At 36.5% G+C, this 18,702-nt stretch overlaps 1 long non-coding RNA gene across 2 annotated transcripts in view; it reads left to right on the top strand.

The window, feature by feature from the left end:
- Window positions 1-1,540: 1,540 nt before the first annotated feature.
- Window positions 1,541-18,702, top strand: part of LOC140612075 (uncharacterized) — a 72,261-nt gene continuing 55,099 nt past the window's right edge. For both annotated transcript variants that reach the window (XR_012013390.1, XR_012013391.1), the window contains exon 1: window positions 1,541-1,619. This is a non-coding gene — a long non-coding RNA (uncharacterized lncRNA). The remainder of the gene's footprint in view (window positions 1,620-18,702) is intronic.

Genomic DNA, 18,702 nt, shown 5'->3' with positions numbered 1-18,702 from the left:
ATGAACTTTAGGTAACTCTAAACATAATTTACCTAGATAGTGTTTTCTCTTTTCCCCTCCTCTAGTTGCTTGATTCTATCATATGTTGGTATGCTTGATGGTGTCCCACATATCTCTTTGGGTTTGTATGTATATGTATGTATGTGTGTACATATGTATGTATTTTCTATTAATTAGACTGGATAATCTCAATTCACCTTTACTCAAATTTGCTGCTTCTTTCTTCTATCTGTTTTAATATGTTGTTGGACCCCTCAACTAAATTTTTCACTTCATGTATTGTCATTTTCAAATCCAGAATTCGGTTCCCTTTTATAATTCTCTTTATTGCTTAGTGAAATCTTATTCTAATTATTTTCTTTATTTCTTTAGACATGGTTTCATTGAGTTATCTGAACATATTTTCAGTAGATGATTTAAACTATTTGTGCAGTAAATCCAATATTTGATTTTCTTCAGGGACTGTCTCAGTTGATTGATTTTTGTTATACTTTTAAATTTCTTTTCATGTCCTGAAATTTTGTTGTTATTTAAGAGTGAAATTTCAAATAATATAACATGACAACTTTGGAAATAATATTCTCGGGCAGCCTGGGTGGCTCAGCGATTTAGTGCTGCCTTCAGCCCAGGGTGTGATTCTGGAGACCTAGGATCGAGTCCCATGTCAGGCTCCCTGCATGGAGCCTGCTTCTCCCTCTGCCTGTGTCTCTGCCTCTCTCTCTATCTGTGTCTCTCATGAATAAATAAATAAAATCTTTAAAAATAATAATAATATTCTCTTCCCTTCCCAGAGTTTGTTGTGTTGCTGCTTGTTATAGTTGTTGGTATTTATCTAATGATTTCCTTAACTAATTCTGTATAGTCTGTATTTGTGTGTGTGTGTAGTCACTAAAGTGTCTACTTGGTTAGATTGGACAGAAATATCCTTACACGACTAAAGCCAGTATATCTCTGTGTCTTTTCCAGGAGGGGTATACTTTGGGGGGTATACTTTTAACATCTGCACGTCTAAATCTTGTCTTAACTTTCACATCCTATATATGCAGAGCTTCAAGATCATCCAGAGGTGAGAAATTAAGGAATTTTCATGTTCTTGGACATATGTATGAGTCTACATGTGCATTCTACACTTCCAGGCATTTGTTGGAGTTTTTCAATGCCTTACATACATCTCAGACCTTAGCTTTTCTTTGTTGGTTGGATTTTTGTTTAGTCAATTGTTTACCTTGACTATTAGCCATTATTTCATTTAGCCATACCTAAAACTTTTAACAGTGAATATTTCAACAAATGTCACTGTCCCTCAGGAAAATGCTTTTAACATTGGATGACAAACAAAAATAAAGCTTTTCAAGTCAGATCTTCCAGAAAACCACTAGACAGATCAAAAAGCAAGACAGAAGGAAACAAGAAAGGAAAAGACAAGAAAAGACAAGACAAGACAAGAAAAGAAAAGAAAAAGAATTCTGTGAAAATAAAGTTCCTTCTGCTCCTTGTTGTACTAGGAATAAAGGTTGTAATTTCCAAGGTTACCACAGAGCTCGGAATGTGTAATAGGAATGGTGTACTTTAAAATGCTAGCAAGATGCAACTTCTTTTCTTATCCTACTTGGGTTGCTGTAAGTCTTTGGTTGACTTTCCAGAACTCTTGAAAATGTTTCTTTTAATCAGTTTTTTCCATCTTTTTCATTGCTTTTATAGAAGGGCAAATTTTTCAAGGTCCTTAAGCTTCTATTTTAAAACATTTCTCTATTTTTGTATATTTAAGTGTTATAAACTTTGTTATAATTAACATATATTTATATACACATAAATATGGTCATGTATGTTAATATATATAATAATATATATGTATGTCATTATCCTCATTATTTCCTACAAGACTCTTAAAACTAGAGTAAATAATTAGATTACAAAGTCAGCAATCATACTTTGAGAAACACCACTGTATAATTATACAGTACATGTGTGTATACGTATGTAGGTCTGCTCCCAGTTCCTGGCAGAGTTTCTGAAATCTTTGGGATTTTCTAAATGATAAGAGTTCCAAGCACATCTTTTGTTCTAACACTTGTTCTGTAATTCTAATTTCTGACAGAGATCTTGGATCTCTTGGAATTTCCTGAGTGACAGCAGTTTTGTCATCATCACTTTCTCCTCCCTCTTCCTCCTCCTCCTTCTCCTTCTCCTCTTTCCCTCCCCTCCTCCTCCTCCTCCTCCTCCTCCCCCTCCTCCTCCTCCTTCTCCTCCTCCTCCTCCTCCTCCTCCTCCTCCTCCTTCTTCTTCTTCTTCTTCTTCTTCTTCTTCTTCTTCTTCTTCTTCTTCTTCTTTCTTTTTCTTCACTTCTTCATTCTTTTCTCTTTTTAAAATGAGGTGATTTTTTTTAATGAGGTAGATTCCTGGATAGCTTCAGTTACCAGAAAGATCAAGCCATGGGTAGAAGTTTAGAAACTTCAACCCCACCTCCTCATCCTCTATGAAGGAGAGAGGAACAGAAGATTGAGTTAATGATTGATTATACCTGTGTGATGAAACTTCCATACAAATTCAAAAATACAGAGTTCATGGAGCTTCTGAGTTGCTGAACACATGGATGTGCTGGAAGATTGGCATGCCCAAAGGGGGCATAGAAGTTCTGTAGCCCTTTCCCATACCTTGTCCTGTGTATCTCTTTATCAGGCTGTTCATCTGTATCCTATATAATATCATGGGAAACTTGATTTACAGTTGGTCTGTCAGAAGTACTAAGGCTAGTTGGGATTTGTGATTGCCATCTGAAATAGGATGGAACTAAGCCTTTAATTTGTGAAATATAATGCTAATGCAGGGTAGATAGTATAATAACTGAATTGAATTGTAGGATATCCACTTTGTGTCAGAGAATTGGTTGATGCAGAAACAAACTGACACTAATAGTGTCAGAAGTGTTACAGGTGAGCAAAGGAAAGCAGTGAGTTTTTCCTACACAACTGCCTTAAACTAACAAGTAGGTTTGGGATTAGAAAGGAAAATGAATTCTACAATGAATATTTTCTAATTCTTCATTTTTCTTTAGACATGAAATAATTTTGTGTGGGACTCTGAACATCTAACATCTTTATCTAAAATAATGTCATTATCATTTCTTGGAGGAACTTGTGGGAGATTGGATACATCAGACACTGCATGGACTGCAATCCAGGACTCATAATACTCCAGTGATTTTGTGACCTGTTAGTAATTTCCTTGAGCTCTCATTTTCCACAGCAATATAGAAAGAATCTTTCCTTGCTCTAATGAAGTGTTAATTTTTAGAAAAATGAAATGCAGACCAAATTGTCCCCCTGGCTTGAGTTGAGCAAGAGCATAGATAGCATAGATCTATCACAGATGAACTTTGAAAGGTTAGGGGAGTTAGAATGCTGCAAATTTTATTAACAAAGCTCTGCTGGCTGCCATATGAATGCAAAAGTAGCCAGAGTGTCTTTCCTGGAGTACTTTCCTCTGGCTCTGTGTAGAACACTAACAGAGTAAGACAAGCAGAGATTACTCAGCTAATTGACTGGAGGCTGTGAATAGCTGATCAGGCCAAACAATCCTTTATGGTCTAACCAAGGCATGAATAATTGGAGGAGTCTGTGTTGAATGATGATTATCTTGTAGTTTATAGATAGATAGATAGATAGATAGATAGATAGATAGATAGATAGATAATGGTAATGTTTAGGAAACTCTTCCAATGACAGAAAAATAAATGTCTAGAATAATAATAAACAGCATATAATTTCAACAAAGTCAGGAATTCAAAACTTTATGCTAAGCATTGCCTTCTCCAGATTTTATTTTTTAATATGCAAGCTATTTGGGGGAATTTCATATAAAGTTCCTAATATTTCAATATAAATGAAATGGGCTGGCTAGTGGAAGAGCAGGCCTTTTGGAATTAGACTGCCCTAAATTTGTTTCCAGACCTTTAATGTCTGTGTGAAGCTGGTTGACTTGGTTATAAAACTGGTTGGTGGGTGGGTATTTGTGAGCTCTGCAGTGAAGACTTCAAGATCTAGGGTGAATGTTCCTTGTATGCAGGCACTACCCAAAGTGCTGCCCGTCACTTCTGTTCCTGTCCAGATCTATCAAAGGTCATGGAGATTTGACACTTGCTTGCCCTCACATTTTCACAATGTGAAAATTTTCACAGCCTCCATTCACTCAATCTCTTCAAGGGTGAATGAACTCAGAACTCTTTTCTAATAATGGTTATAAAATTCCAGACACCCTGTCCTGTCTGGTGGTACCCATGATGAGCTGTGGTATAGGTGAAGCTATAAAACTTAGTACAGGGGATCCCTGGGTGGCGCAGTGGTTTAGCGCCTGCCTTTGGCCCAGGGCGCGATCCTGGACACCCGGGATCGAGTCCCACGTCGGGCTCCCGGTGCATGGAGCCTGCTTCTCCCTCTGCCTGTGCCTCTGCCTCTCTCTCTCTCTCTCTGTGACTATCATTAAAAAAAAAAAAAACTTAGTACAAACTGGATAAAATCAGGAAGTTGACCTCACAAACCCTGCTTTGCTGTATTTCCCACCTGCTGAAATGGAATGGTGTCTGGAGAACAGGGGCAGATTAAGAACTACTGAGTGGAATGATCCCAGAAGCTGAACCACAAGAGAAATCTTTTGATAGAGTGGAAGCATGATGGGTTTAAAACTTCCTAACTTTTTGGGATACCTTGGGCCACATTCTCTCTGAATAGAATTTTCTTATATATAAAATATACATATATATGTATATATATGATAATTTATTAATATTTCTTTTTTAAAAAGACTTTATTTATTTATTCATGAGAGACACACAGAGAAAGGCAGAGACATAGGCAGAGGGAGAAGGCTTCCTGCGGGAAGCTCGGTGTAGGACTAGATCTGAGGACCCTGGGATCACGCCCTGAGCCAAAGGCAGACACTCAACCACTGAACCATCCAGGTGCCCCTATGAAGATTTCTTTTTATTGAATGGTCTTAGGGTCTGTCTGATTCCTGATAAATATTAAATTGCCTGATAGTTGTGTTTTGGAGACTTTTCTCCATAATATTCTGTACTTTCTCAGCCTCCAGTTCTTCACAGAACTAGGAATCACATGTCTCTCAGCTTCTCCAGTACAAGTTCCATGTGAGTCTGGTCCACTGGCACTGAGTCATCAGCGTGTAGTGATGTGCCTGGAACACAGTAGTTCCTTGAACACTCCTGGGGCAAGGGAGTAAATGAGTGAAAATGATTGCATATGTGCCCTTTAGTTGTTATGAGATTCAGAAGCTGATCCTATATTGACTTTTTGCCTTCCCTAGCCATATCAGGTGGGTAAGAGAAAGAACTGGCAGCTTCACTCATTTTAAGTTTTTTTTAAAAAAGATTTTATTTATTTACTCATGAGAGACACAGAGAGGCAGAGACACAGGCAGAGGGAGAAACAGGCTCACTGCAGGGAGCCTGATGTGGGATTCAATCCCAGGACTCCTGGATCATGCCCTGAGCCAGAGGCAAACACTCAACTGCTGAGCCACCCAGGCGTCCCTTAATACTTTTTCTTAATATTTTGCACCCACCAAAAGCACACAGTTTTCCCCCCACAAATGCATTATGCAAACTATACCCAGTGCCTAATTTGCTCCTGTAGGTGGGGATGCGGTGGGGAAATGAACCCCTCATGTCTGGTCGATATGAGAAGCATGTTAAGATCAGGTATGGAGTTAAGCTCGAATCAGGGTTATCCTGAGTGGCCAGGAACAAGACACAAACCAGAGTGAGAGAGTCCTGAGAGGAGAGGTGGAACCAGAAAAGGAGAACTTTCAGGAGACAAGGTTGGTGTCTATTTCTGCTGTTTATATTGGCCTGGAACATTAGTGTGTGTCCACAGAGCAGGCCCAGCTGTGGCTTGATCCTTTTTTCTGTTGGCTACCATTTTCCTGCCCTGCTCTTTCCAATTTTATCTCCCCTCTTTCTAGTCAACCATGTCTTCTCCAGATTTCCTGCATTGATCCTCATCTATAGTTAGTTTATTCCAAATCCGTTTGAAAAGCCCAAGGTACAGAAAACACTTAAAACAGGATTTCTCAGCCCTGACTGTACATAAGCATTACTGCCACAGCTTTGCAAAAATATCCGTCACTGAGCCACAAGCCAGATCAACTGAATCTTTGTCCTTTATAAGTAGAGCATAAGCATCAGGGTGTTTTTTTGTTTGGGTATTTTTGTTTTATGTTGTTTTGTTTTTGGTGGTGGTGGGGTTCTTTTAGCTCACTAGGTATGTCTAATTTGCAAACTAAGCCAAGGACTCCTATCTTAGAAATCAGTATTTTATTTTATTTTATTTTATTTTATTTTATTTTGATTGGAGAACAGCTAATTTTGCCTTATCATTGCTTGGCCTTACTCTCTACTGGCTTCTGTGAATTCTATACCCATTTTGTGCTTCAGTTCCTATTAACTCCACTATCTTTTTTTTCTCTTCCTTTGAGTGTAACAAAGATCAGTGTCCTGAGAGATTGGGAATAAGATGGTACGTTACTTTTTTAACATACTGTTGAACTGAGTCTGTTAGAATTTTATTGAGGATTTTTGCATCTATGTTCATCAGGGATATTGTACTGTAGTTCTCTTTTTGAGTGGAAGCTTTGTCTGATTTTGGAATCAGGGCAATTCTGGCCTCAGAATGGATTTGGAAATTTTTCTTCCTTTCCTATTTTTTGAAATAGTTTGAGAATAGGCATGAATTCTTCATTAAATGTTTTGTAGAATTCACCTATAAAGCTATCTGGTCCTGGACTATTGATTCTTGGGAGTTTTTTTTTTTTTTTATTATTGATTCAATTGCTTTACTGGTTATCAGTCTGTTCCAATTTTTTATTTCTTCCTGTTTCAGTTTTGGTGGTTTATTTATTTTTTTAAGTTTTATTTATTTATTCATGAGAGACATGGAGAGAGAGGCAGAGACATAGACAGAGGGAGTAGCAGACTCTCTGTGAGGAGCCTGATGTGGGACTTGATCCCAGGACCCCCAGATCATGACCTGAGCCAAAAGCAGATGCTCAACCACTGAGCCACCCAGGTGCCCCAGTTTTGGTGGTTTATATGTTTCTGAGAATTTATCCATTTCTCCTACATTGTTCAGGTTGTTGGCATGTAGTTTTTTTTTATAATTTTCACTTAAAATTGTTTGTTTTCCTATGGTGTCAGTTGTTATTTCTCATTTATTTATGGTTTTATTTATTTGTGTCCTTTCTCTTTTTTTCCTTGATATATATGGCTAGAGGTTTATTAATTTTATTTATTTTTTCAAAGAACCAGTTCCTAGTTTCATGTCTGTTTGTTTTTTCAGTTTCTGTATTATTTATTTCTGCTCTAATCTTTCTTGTTTCCTCCCTTTTCATGGTTTTAGGCTTGCTTTACTGTTCTTTTTTCTAGGTGTTTTAGGTGTAAAGTTGGGTTATTTGAGATTTTTCTTGCTTCTTGAGTTGGGCCTATATTCCTATAAATTTTCCTCTTAGAACCCCATTTGGTACATTCCAGAGGATATGGATCATTGTGTTTCCATTTTCATTTATTTCCATGCATTCTCTTAAAGTTTTTATTTAAACTCCAATTAGTTAACATATAGTGTAGTATTAGTTTCAGGTGTACAATTTAGTGATTCAACACTTCGATACAACACCCAGTGCTCATCCTAATCCCCATCACCTAGTTAACCCATATCCCCACCCACCTCCCTTCTGATAACCCTTAGTTTAGAGTCTGTTTCCTGGTTTGCCTCTCCCTTTCAATCCCCATTATGTTCATTTGTTACATTTCTTAATTTATACATATAAGTGAGAGCATATTGTGTTTATCTTTCTCTGACTTATCTCACTTAATACAATACTCTCTGGCTCCATCTATGTCATTGCAAATGGCAAGATTTCATTCTTTTTTATGGCTGAGTAATATTCTGATATATATATATCACTTCTTTATATATATATATATCACTTCTTATATATATATATCACTTCTTTTTTTAAAATATTTTATTTATTTATTCATGAGACACACACACACACACACAGAGGCAGAGACACAGACAGAGGGAGTAGCAGGCTCCCCTCAGGGCCCAATGTGGGACTTTGCTTGCCTTCTAGGAGCAGCACAGGGAAGTTTGGACTCTATTTCAGCTCCAAACTGTAGGGACCTGGTGTGGTGGGAATCTGCACTGATCTTTTGGGAGAGAGTCTTGCCATCCTGAGGTTGATGCAGGTTTGACTGAGAAGGGCTCAGAGGTGTGGTATTTGGACAAAACATGCTAACAACCAGGGTCTGAATTAGCTGCCCCTCAGTAGATGTCTCTGAACCTATGCTAAAGGGCAGGTAAGGGAAATGGAGCTCATTGGCTCTTTTGTCCCAAGAGAGACCTCTCTGCAAGTGACACCTCACATAGATGAACTCCAGGAAGAGTGAATAATGGTGCCCTGTGCACCTTAGGTGATCATAAGATGGTATCATCTGCCCTGGGATTGCTGGCCCATCTTGTCTCCAGGAGTAAGGCAATGACCTCAGAGCTCTATCCCAGCCAAGCCCACCAACCTCTAAAATTCTATTCTTTCAACACCACTGATTGCAAACACTGATAAAAATCAGCTCCTCTTGTTTCCCCAGCCAATGGCTTTAGGGAAGTGTTCTCTTGGTGTGTATCCCTGTGCACTCCACTCTCTCTTGCCCTTCTTGACCAGGGCTCCCTGCCTTCACAGCACCCATGATCCATTTCTCCCCAAAACCATGTCTCCACAATCTCTACCTTCCTCAATGTGGTTTCTTCTCTCCCTGCAGTTGTGCAGTTTGTTCTATCAGTCCTCAGATTGATTTGATGCGTATTCAGAATGACTTGATAGTTAACTAGCTGTGTATGAGTGATTAAGTAAACCTACTATGCCACCATTTTAGCTTTCCCCCTCTTTCCATGTATTTTTATTTCTTCTTTTATTTCCTGGTTGATCCATTCATTGTTTAGTGGCATATTATTTAACATCCATGTATTTGTGTTCTTCACATATTTTCTTTTGTGGTTGACTTCTAGTTTAGTAACAATGTGGTCAGAATATATGCATGGCATAACTTTGATCTTGATTTTGCTGAAGCTTGTTTTGTGGGCTAATATGTGAACTATTCTAGAGATGTCCCATGAACACTTTAAAATAATGTGTGAACTGCTTTAGGATGAAATGTTCTGAAATATATTTGTTAAGTCCATTGGTTCAGTGCATCATTTAAAGCCATTCTTTCCTTGTTGATTTTCTGTTTAAATGATCTATCTGTTCACTGATACAAGTGGGGTGTTAAAGTTCCCTCCCTATTATTATTGTGTTTGTATCATTTAGTTCCCTTAAGTTTGATATTAACTATTTTATATATTTGGGTGCTTCTATGTTGGATGCATACATATTTACAATTGTTATATCTTCTGGTTGGATTGTCCCCTTTATTATTACCTAGTGTTCTTCTTTGTCTCTTATTACACTCTTTGTTTTAAAGTCTAATTTTGTTCAATATAAGCATTGCTACTTCACCTTTCTTTTGACATTCATTTGCATGATAGATGTTTCACCACTCCTTCACTTTTAATCTACAGGTGTCTTTAGGTCTGAAATAAGTCTCCTATAGGCAGCATATTGATGGATCTTATTTTTTTTATACATTCAGTCACCCTATGTCTTTTGATTTCAATATTTAGTTCATTTACATTCAAAGTAATTATTGATAAATCTATGTTGCATTTTATTATTTGTTTTATAGTTGTTTCTGAAGATTTTCTCTGATCCTTTCTTGTCATTCTTTCATGTTTTGCTGATCTTCTTTAGTGATACATTTGGATTTCTTTCTTTTCATTCTTTTCATGTTTTCTGGTGGTTTTTTATATATAGTTACCATTAGGTTTTTAGGTAACATCTTCTGCATAAAGCAGTCTATATCAAGTTGGTGGTTGTTTAAGTTTGAACCCATTCTTTACACCTCTCCTTCCCACATTTTAGATATATGTTATTATATTTTGCATTCTTTTATTTTGTGAATTAATTGATTGATATTTTGTGGAAATATCCATTTCTACTGCTTTTGTGTTTCCTAATTTTAAACTGTCACTTTTGTTCTCTCCTTTCCACTCAGAAGAGTCCCTTTTAAAATTTCTTGCAGAGATGGTTTAGGGGTGGTAAACTCCTTTAGTTTTTGCTTGTCTGGAAATTCTTTATCTCTCCTTCTATTCTGAATGTTAGCTTTGCTGGATAGAATATTCTTGGTTTCAGATTTTTTCCCATTCAGCACTTTAGGTATATCATGTCAATCCCTTTTGACTTGGAAAATTTTCACTTAAAAGTCTCCTGCTAGCCTTATGGGTTTCCCCCTGTAAGTTACATATCTCTTTTTTTCTTGCTGCTTTTAACTTTTTTTCTTTATCACTATATTTTACCTATTTAATTACAATATCTCTGTGTGTATCTGCTTTTTTATTTTGATGGGAGTTCTCTGTGCCTCCTGGATCTAGATATCTCTTAACTTCCCCAGATTAGGGAAGTTTTCAGCTATTGTATCTTCAGATAAATTTTCTACTCCCTTTTCTCTGTCTTCTTTTGGGACTCCTATCATATGAATGCTATTACATTTGTGGAGTTATTGAGCTTCTTATATCCATTCTCATTTGTGTAATTCTTTTCTCTCTCTTTTGTTCAGCTTAATTACTCTTCATTACTCTGTCTTATAGGTCATTAATTCATTCCTCTGCTTCTTCCAGCCTGCTGTTCACTTCACCATGTGTGTTTCTCATTTCATTTATTGTATCCTTTATCTCTGCTATGTAATTTCTTATCTCTGTTTTAGGGCTCTCAATCATATCTTCCTTCTTCTCAAGTCCAGTGATTATTCTTATGATTACTACATAACATTCTGTTTAGTCATGTTATTTATATCTATTTTGCTTAAATTTATGGCTATGAACTTGTCCTTATTCTTTGTTTTGGGATAAATTTCTCTGTCTTCTCATTTGTGTAAATCTCTTGCCTGTTTTTCTGTGTTAGAAAAGTCAGCTACATCTTATTTTTTTTGAGGGTCAGGGCTTTAGGAAAAAGATGTCCTGTAGTGCCTTCTTGTGTGGTGTTCCCTGTCTCCCAGAGCTTGCACTTCCGGAAGTGTTTCCAATGTGTGCTGCATATGCTGTGCTGTTTTTTCCTGGCCTATTTATCCTTCAGACCAGTCATCTACAGAGACTGTCTTTCTCTACTGTGAGCAGTGTTTGGTCTCGGCCTAAATGCAGTGCATTTTATCTAGATGTGCTCTGGTGTGTTTGTGAAATGAGACCTATCACAACTGCTGCTAGAACCAAGATTCTGCAAAACTCCTATGTTGGGAAACCCAGTGTGAACAGGGGTTTGGGCCAAGCTTCTTAGGAAGGGGGCTTGCCATACTGGGACTCAGGCAAGGGTTACTGGAAGGGGTAGTTCCAGCAGAGCATGGGGAAGGTGGGAATTGGTGTAAGCAAGTCAAGTAGCAACTGTCTGAGCTATGCTGGTTCCCACAGCTGCCCTTCGTTTATGCTGAGGGGTGAAGGAGGGAAATAGTGCTAGCCAGTTCCTTCTCCATGAGTGCTGTCTCTCTGGGATGTGCTCAGAGATAAGCAGCTAACCTCATACTGTATGCCCCAGTTGCTCTTCAGATTCCTGTTTCCATGTGGTGTGTCTTTAGATTGTTTGCCTGCCTTCTCTCTAAGAACAGCCCAGTGTCCTCTGGGATCTATCCCAGCAAAGCCCTCTGAACTGTAAAATTTCAGACCTTAAGTTTCTGTGGTTGCCACAAGTCAGGAAACTCCACCTCTCTTGTTTTACACGCTAATTGCTATGGGGATTTGTGTTCCTGTGCTCCCTTGTGTGTTAGTCTGTTTCTTCCTTTTCTCAGTAATTTCAACTCTTTCCTAGCTGCAGCAGCCACAATCTGTTTCTTCCCTAAACCACGTCTCTGTACTTCCTACCCTCTTTGATGTGGCCTCTCCTCTGTCTTTAGTAGTGGAGTTGGTTCTGCCAGTCTTCAGGTCAATTTCTGTGGTATTTATGATTATTTGATAGTTATCTAATTGTAGTCCTGGGATGAGGCAAGCCAAGGGTCTTTCTACTCTGCCACCATCTTCCAACTCCCCTATTTTGAAAATATTTTAAAATCTCTTTTTTACATTATGTCATTTCATTATTCTATTTTCAAGCTTTTTTTTTGGGGGGGGGGGTTCACCTATTATCTACATTCTGCAGTTAAATCCACAATGATTTTTTTGGCATACTCTATATTATTCAGTTTGGGGATTATCATTTGGTTAATTTCTAAATTTTCCTTATGCCTACTGAGACATCAGTAGCATTCATGCATTGTGGGGCTAATATTCATTAATTATTTTTTTCCGAGACTTAATCATAATTTTCTGGTTTATTTCTTTGTTTTGTTGGTTAGTTTCTGTGTTTTAACTTAAAATATTTTTAATAAAATGTAAAGAGCCTATGTCAAGAAAATAATAGAACTTCACTAATGTATATATGTGAAGAAATCTTTATGGAAGGTAGTATTCAATATTACATACATTACAGTTTTCACTTCCAGAAGTGTTTCCAATGTGTGCTGCATATGCTGTGCTTTTTGCTCAGGGCACAATCCTGGGGTCTGGGGTTGAGTCTTTCATCAGGCTCCTTGTGGGGAGTCTGCTTCGTCCTCTGCCTATGTCTCTGCTGCCTCTCTCTGTGTGTCTCTCATGAATGAATGAATAAAAACTTATATATATATATATATATATATATATATATATATATATATATACACACACCCAGAAATGAAAGTGTTGGATCATATGGTAGGTCTATTTTTAAATTTCTGAGGAACCTCCATAACATTTTTCATAGTGGTTGTACCAATTTACATTCCCACCAACAGTGCACAATGGTTCCCTTTTACAATCTCACCAACTCTTTTTCTTTCTTTCTTTCTTTCTTTCTTTCTTTCTTTCTTTCTTTCTTTCTTTCTTTTCTTTCTTTCTTTCTTTCTTTCTTCTTTCTTTCTTTTCTTTCTCTTTTCCTTCTTCCTTCCTTCCTTCCTTCCTTCCTTCCTTCCTTCCTTCCTTCCTTCCTTCCTTCTTTCTTTCTTTCCATTCTGTCAAATGTGAATTGATGTCTTATTGTGGTTTTGATTTGCATTTCCATGAGGATTAGTGATACTGAGTATCTTTTTGTGTTCTGTTGGCCATTTGTATGTCTTCATTGAAAAATTGTCTATTCAGGTTCTCTGACCATTTTTTAATCAGATTGGTTTTTTTCTGGAATTGTATGAATTTTTTTATATATTTAGGATATTAACCCTTTATCAAATATATCATTGCAATCTTCTCCCATTCAGTATGTTGCCTTTTCATTTTTCTGATGGCTTTCTTAGTTGCGAAAAAACTTTTTATTTTGATGTAGTCCCAATAGTTTGTTTTTCCCTCACCTAAGGAGAAATACTTGAAAAAAAATACTGGTAAGCCTGATGTCAAAGAGTTCACTGCCTCTTTTTTTTTTTTTTTTTCTTTTAGGAGTTTAGGGTTTTAAGTCCTACATTGAGATTGTTAATACATTTTGAGTTTATTTTTGTATATGGTGTAGTGAAGTCATCCACTTTCATTGTTTCTTAGTGTTGCTGTCAAGTTTTCCTGGCACCGTTTATTGAAAGGACTGCATTGTATATTCTTGCTTCTTTTGTTGTACATTCATTAACCATATAAAATTGGGTTTATTTCTGAGTTCTCCATTTTTTTCCATTGGTCTATACATCTCTTTTTGTAGCAGTAGCACATTGTTTTGATTATTATAGCACTGTAATATGGTATGAAATCTGGGAGCCTGATACCTCCAGCTTTGCTCTATTTCACAAGTTAATTTGGTTATTCTGGATCTTTTCTATTTCCATAAAAATTTTAGAAATATTTGTTCTAGTTATGTGAAAAATGCTATTAGCAACTTAGTAGTGATTGAATTTAATCTGTTTTGGATAACATGGACATTTTAACACTTTTATTTGTTTCAATCCCTAAGCATATCTTTTCACATATTTGTACCATCTTCAATTTCTTTCAACAATGAAAATAGTTTCTAGAGTATAGATATTTACCTTACTTGGTTAAATCTATTCCTAGGGATTTTATTTGTTTTAATGGAATTTTAAATAAGATTTTAAAAAATTTCTCCTTGTGGTATTTTGTTGTTAGTGTAGAAATACATGGATTTCCTTATATTAATTTTGTATCCTATAATTTTACTGAAATACATATTAGTTCTAATTTTTTGATAGATTATTTAGGATTATTTATATATCATATTATCTGAAAATAGTGAAAGTTTTCCTTATTTCTTACCAATTTAGGTAAGACATTTAATTTTTTAATAAGTTTTCCTTATTTCTTACCAATTTAGGTAAGGACATTTAATTTTTCTTGTCTGATTAGTATGTCTACAACTTCCAATACTATGTTAATACAAGTGGTGAGAGTGTTATTGACTTGTTATTGATCTTAAAGGAAAAGTTTTGGCCTTTCACCTTTCAGTATGCTGTTAGATGTGAGTTTGTCATATATGAACTTTATTATGTTGAGGTTATGTCCCTCTTTCCTCACATTGCTGAGATTTTATTATGAATGTATATTGAATTTTATCAAATTATTTTTCTGTATCTATTAAGATGATCATAACTTGTATTCTCATTTTGTAATGTGTTATATCACATTTGTTGATTTATGGATATTAAACAATCCCTGCATCCATGGAATAAAGGCCACTCTTTCGTTATGTATTTTCTGTTTTGGTGATCCATTCATTGATGTAAATGGTGTGTTAACATCCCCTATTGTTATTGTATAATTGTCAGTTTCTCCTTTTATATCTGATAATAAATGCTTTATGTCGCTAGATGCTCCTGTGTTGGGTGCATAGATATTTATAATTGTTATATACTTTGTTAGGGATTGATCTCTTTATCATTATGTAATCTTTATCTCTTACTATACTCTTTGTTTTAAAGTGCATTTTGTATCATGTAAATATTGCTACCCAGTTTTCACTTTAATTTTCATGGATTTTGTTTTAATCTTTCACATTCAGTCAATGTGTGTCTTTAGATTGTTTGTTTGTTTTGTTTGTTTGTTTTCTACATCCAGTCACCTTATGTCTTTTGATTGGAAAATTTAGTCCATTTATATTAAAGTAATTATTTACAGGTATGTAATTATTGCCGTTTCATTAATTGTTTCCTGATTATTTTTAAAATCTCTGTTCCTTTCTTCTTCTCTCTCTCTCTATCCTTTTATTCTGATGGTTTTCTTTAGTATTATGTTTGGATATTTTTCTCTATATTTTTTGTGTACCTATTGTATGTTTTATTTTGTGCTTCCCATGAGGTTAATTTATAATACACTATGCATATAGCAGTCTATATTAAGTTGCTAGCCATTCAAATTTGAACACATTTTAAAATTCCTAAATTTTTAGTCTCCCATTCACATTATTTATTATAGTTACATCTTCTCATTTTATTAGTTTCTTAGCTAATTATTATAGATATGATTGATTTTACCACTTTCATCTTTAACCTTCATACTAGCTTAATAAGTGACTGGTCTACTATATTACAGTTTACTTTTACTGATGAGATTTGTTCTTTCATAATTTTCTTACTTCTAGTTATGACCTTTTCTTTTCAGCTTAAAGAAGTTCCTTTAACATTTCTTGTAAGGTCAATTTAGTAATGATTAACACCTTTATTATTATTTTTTTATTTTTCTGGTAAGCTATATCTCATTCAATTTTGAATGATTAACTTTGCTGGGTATAATATTGGTTGTAGGATCTTTCTTTTCAGCATGTTGGTAGTGCTGCTATCTTCTGGCTTACACAGTTTCTGCTGAAAAATAAACTGATATCCCTATGGAGTTTTCACCCCATAGTTTTTCTTACAGATACCTGACTCTCTCCCTCCTCTTTCTCCCCAGTGCCCACTAGATCTTGGGACCATCATCAGTATGCAGCCCATGCCACTGTGGCCATGTTTGTGCAAAAAACAAGATTAGACCCTTGCAGCTGACCTCCATCACTGCAAGTGCACCCCTGCATCTATATATCTTCATGCTACCAATCTCTACCTGCTTCGTGCATGCCCATAATGAGATCCTAAAGCTAGGAAAGTGCATGCTGAAAGCCAAGGTTCTCAGACCTACTTGTGGGCCTAGATCTGGCCTTATCTTCTATTATTAGTATGCATTGATGAGCTCTCTTACAAATAGTCTTTCTAACTCTGCACCTGAACATTTTCCACCTTACTTCCTTTGATGGTGTTTAAAGCTGTGTATATGACTGTGGTGATATCATGCAGCCACAGAAGTACAGACTGATGTTTAAAGTCCCAACAACTGCCATAAGTAGAATCCTAGAAGTAGAGAGAAAGAAGGACAAAATGTGTATTAAATCAAATAATGGCCGAGAACTTCCCAAAATGTTGGGAAGAGATTTGGAGATACATGTTGAAGAAGCTAATTGAATGCCTAAAATTTCAAACTTCTCTAAGATACATAATAAAATCAGTGAAATCTGCAGTGGGTCTGGGATGGCTGTATTGAACTTTGGTTCCTTCAGTAGGCTTCTCTGCAGAGTAGTTCCCTGGTAACTGTAGTTACTCCCACTGTGCAGCTGAAAATGATAGCTTCTGCTCTTTTATTGTTCTTTGCTCTCTATACACCTCAGCTTTGGGTGTTTAGGTGAGATGAAACCAAAGCAATACCTTTATGTGGTGCCCCAAAAGGATGAGGAAACTAGTTGCTCACCCAATTCCCTTTTCTGGTGAGAAGAACTCTTTCTAATTGGGGATTCCCTCTTCATACTGAGCAAAGTTGGCCTGGAATAGGGAGTAATGCAGACAAAATGAGGTTGTCATTCCCTTTTTTGTGTGTGCAGTTATTCTCAGATATTTTTTTGTTTCTTTCACTGTGTTGCTAAAATTTGTGAAGTGGACTCCTGAATATTTACAAGCTGAATATTCATGGATAGTTGTCTTATTGCTAATCTTTGTCAGAGGATGGAGGCTGTGACCTCTGATGCTGCAATTTTGGCAATGATACATCCTATTCATCCCTAAACAAATTCTTGGGCTGCTTCCACATTTTAAGTATTATGAATAATGCTGCTGTGAACAGGGAGGTACCAATATCTCATTAAGACCCCGTTTTCAGTTTTTTTGAATACATATCCACGAATATGTACCCATATATCCATATCACATGGTAATTCCATTTTTTTAAAAAATTTTTATTGGAGTACAATTTGCCAATATGTAGCATAACACCCAGGGCTCATCCTGCCAAATGTCCCCCCATTGCCCATCACCCAGTCACCCCAACCCCCCACCCACCTCCCCTTCCACTACCCCTTGTTCATTTCCCAGAGTTAGGTGTTTCTCATGTTTTGTCACCCTCATTGATATTTTCACTCATTTTCTCTCCTTTCCCTTTATTCCCTTTCACTAATTTTTATATTGCACTGTTGGTGAGAATGTGAACTGGTGCAGCCACTCTGGAAAACTGTGTGGAGGTTCCTCAAAGAGTTAAAAATAGACCTGCCCTACGACCCAGCAATTGCACTGTTGGGGATTTACCCCAAAGATTCAGATGCAGTGAAACGCCGGGACACCTGCACCCCGATGTTTCTAGCAGCAATGGCCACAATAGCCAAACTGTGGAAGGAGCCTCGGTGTCCATCGAAAGATGAGTGGATAAAGAAGATGTGGTTTATGTATACAATGGAATATTCCTCAGCCATTAGAAACGGCAAATACCCACCATTTGCTTCGACGCGGATGGAACTGGAGGTTATTATGCTGAGTGAAATAAGTCAATTGGAAAAGGACAAACTATATGGTAATTCCATTTTTAATTTTTTGAGAACCATACTGTTTTCTATAGCAGCTGTACCATTTTACACTCCCACCAACAGTGCACATGTTCCAATTTCCTCACATCTTCATCAAGAAGTGTTTTTTTGCTGTAATTGTTTTCATATTAACCATCCTAACAGTATGAAGTAAATTATATTGCAATTTTGATTTGTATTTCGCTAATAATTAATCATATGGAGCATCTTTTCACGTGGTTATTGACTATTTGTATATCTTCTTTGGAGAAATTTCTATGCAAGTCCATCTATTTTTGAATTTAAATGTTTAAAATATTTTGTAGTTGACTTTTAAGACTTCTTCATGTATTCTGAATTTTGATCTCTTATCAGATATATGGTTTATGAATATTTTCTCCCATCCTATGCATCATCTTTTTACTCTGTTGATAGGGATTTTTGATGCAAATATTTTAAAACTTACATAAAGTCCAATGTGTCCATTTTATCTTTTGTTATCTTTTGTTGTCTGTGCATATCATTATCAGTAAATTATTGCCAAATCTAATATCATGAAGATTTTTTAAAAAGATTTTATTTATTTATTCATAGAGACACAGAGAGAGAGAGGGGCAGAGGCACAGGCAGAAGGAGAAGCAGGCTCCATGCAGGAAGCCTGACGTGGGACTCGATCCAGGGTCCCCAGGATCAAACCCCAGGCTGCAGGTGGCGCTAAACCGCTGCACCACTGGGGCTGCCCTTATCATGAAG

Source organism: Canis lupus, chromosome 20 (assembly GCF_048164855.1).
Source record: "Canis lupus baileyi chromosome 20, mCanLup2.hap1, whole genome shotgun sequence".
Taxonomy (NCBI): Eukaryota; Metazoa; Chordata; class Mammalia; order Carnivora; family Canidae; genus Canis; species Canis lupus.
Note: the sequence above shows the minus strand (reverse complement) of the source record. Positions and strands in the feature narration are given on the sequence as shown.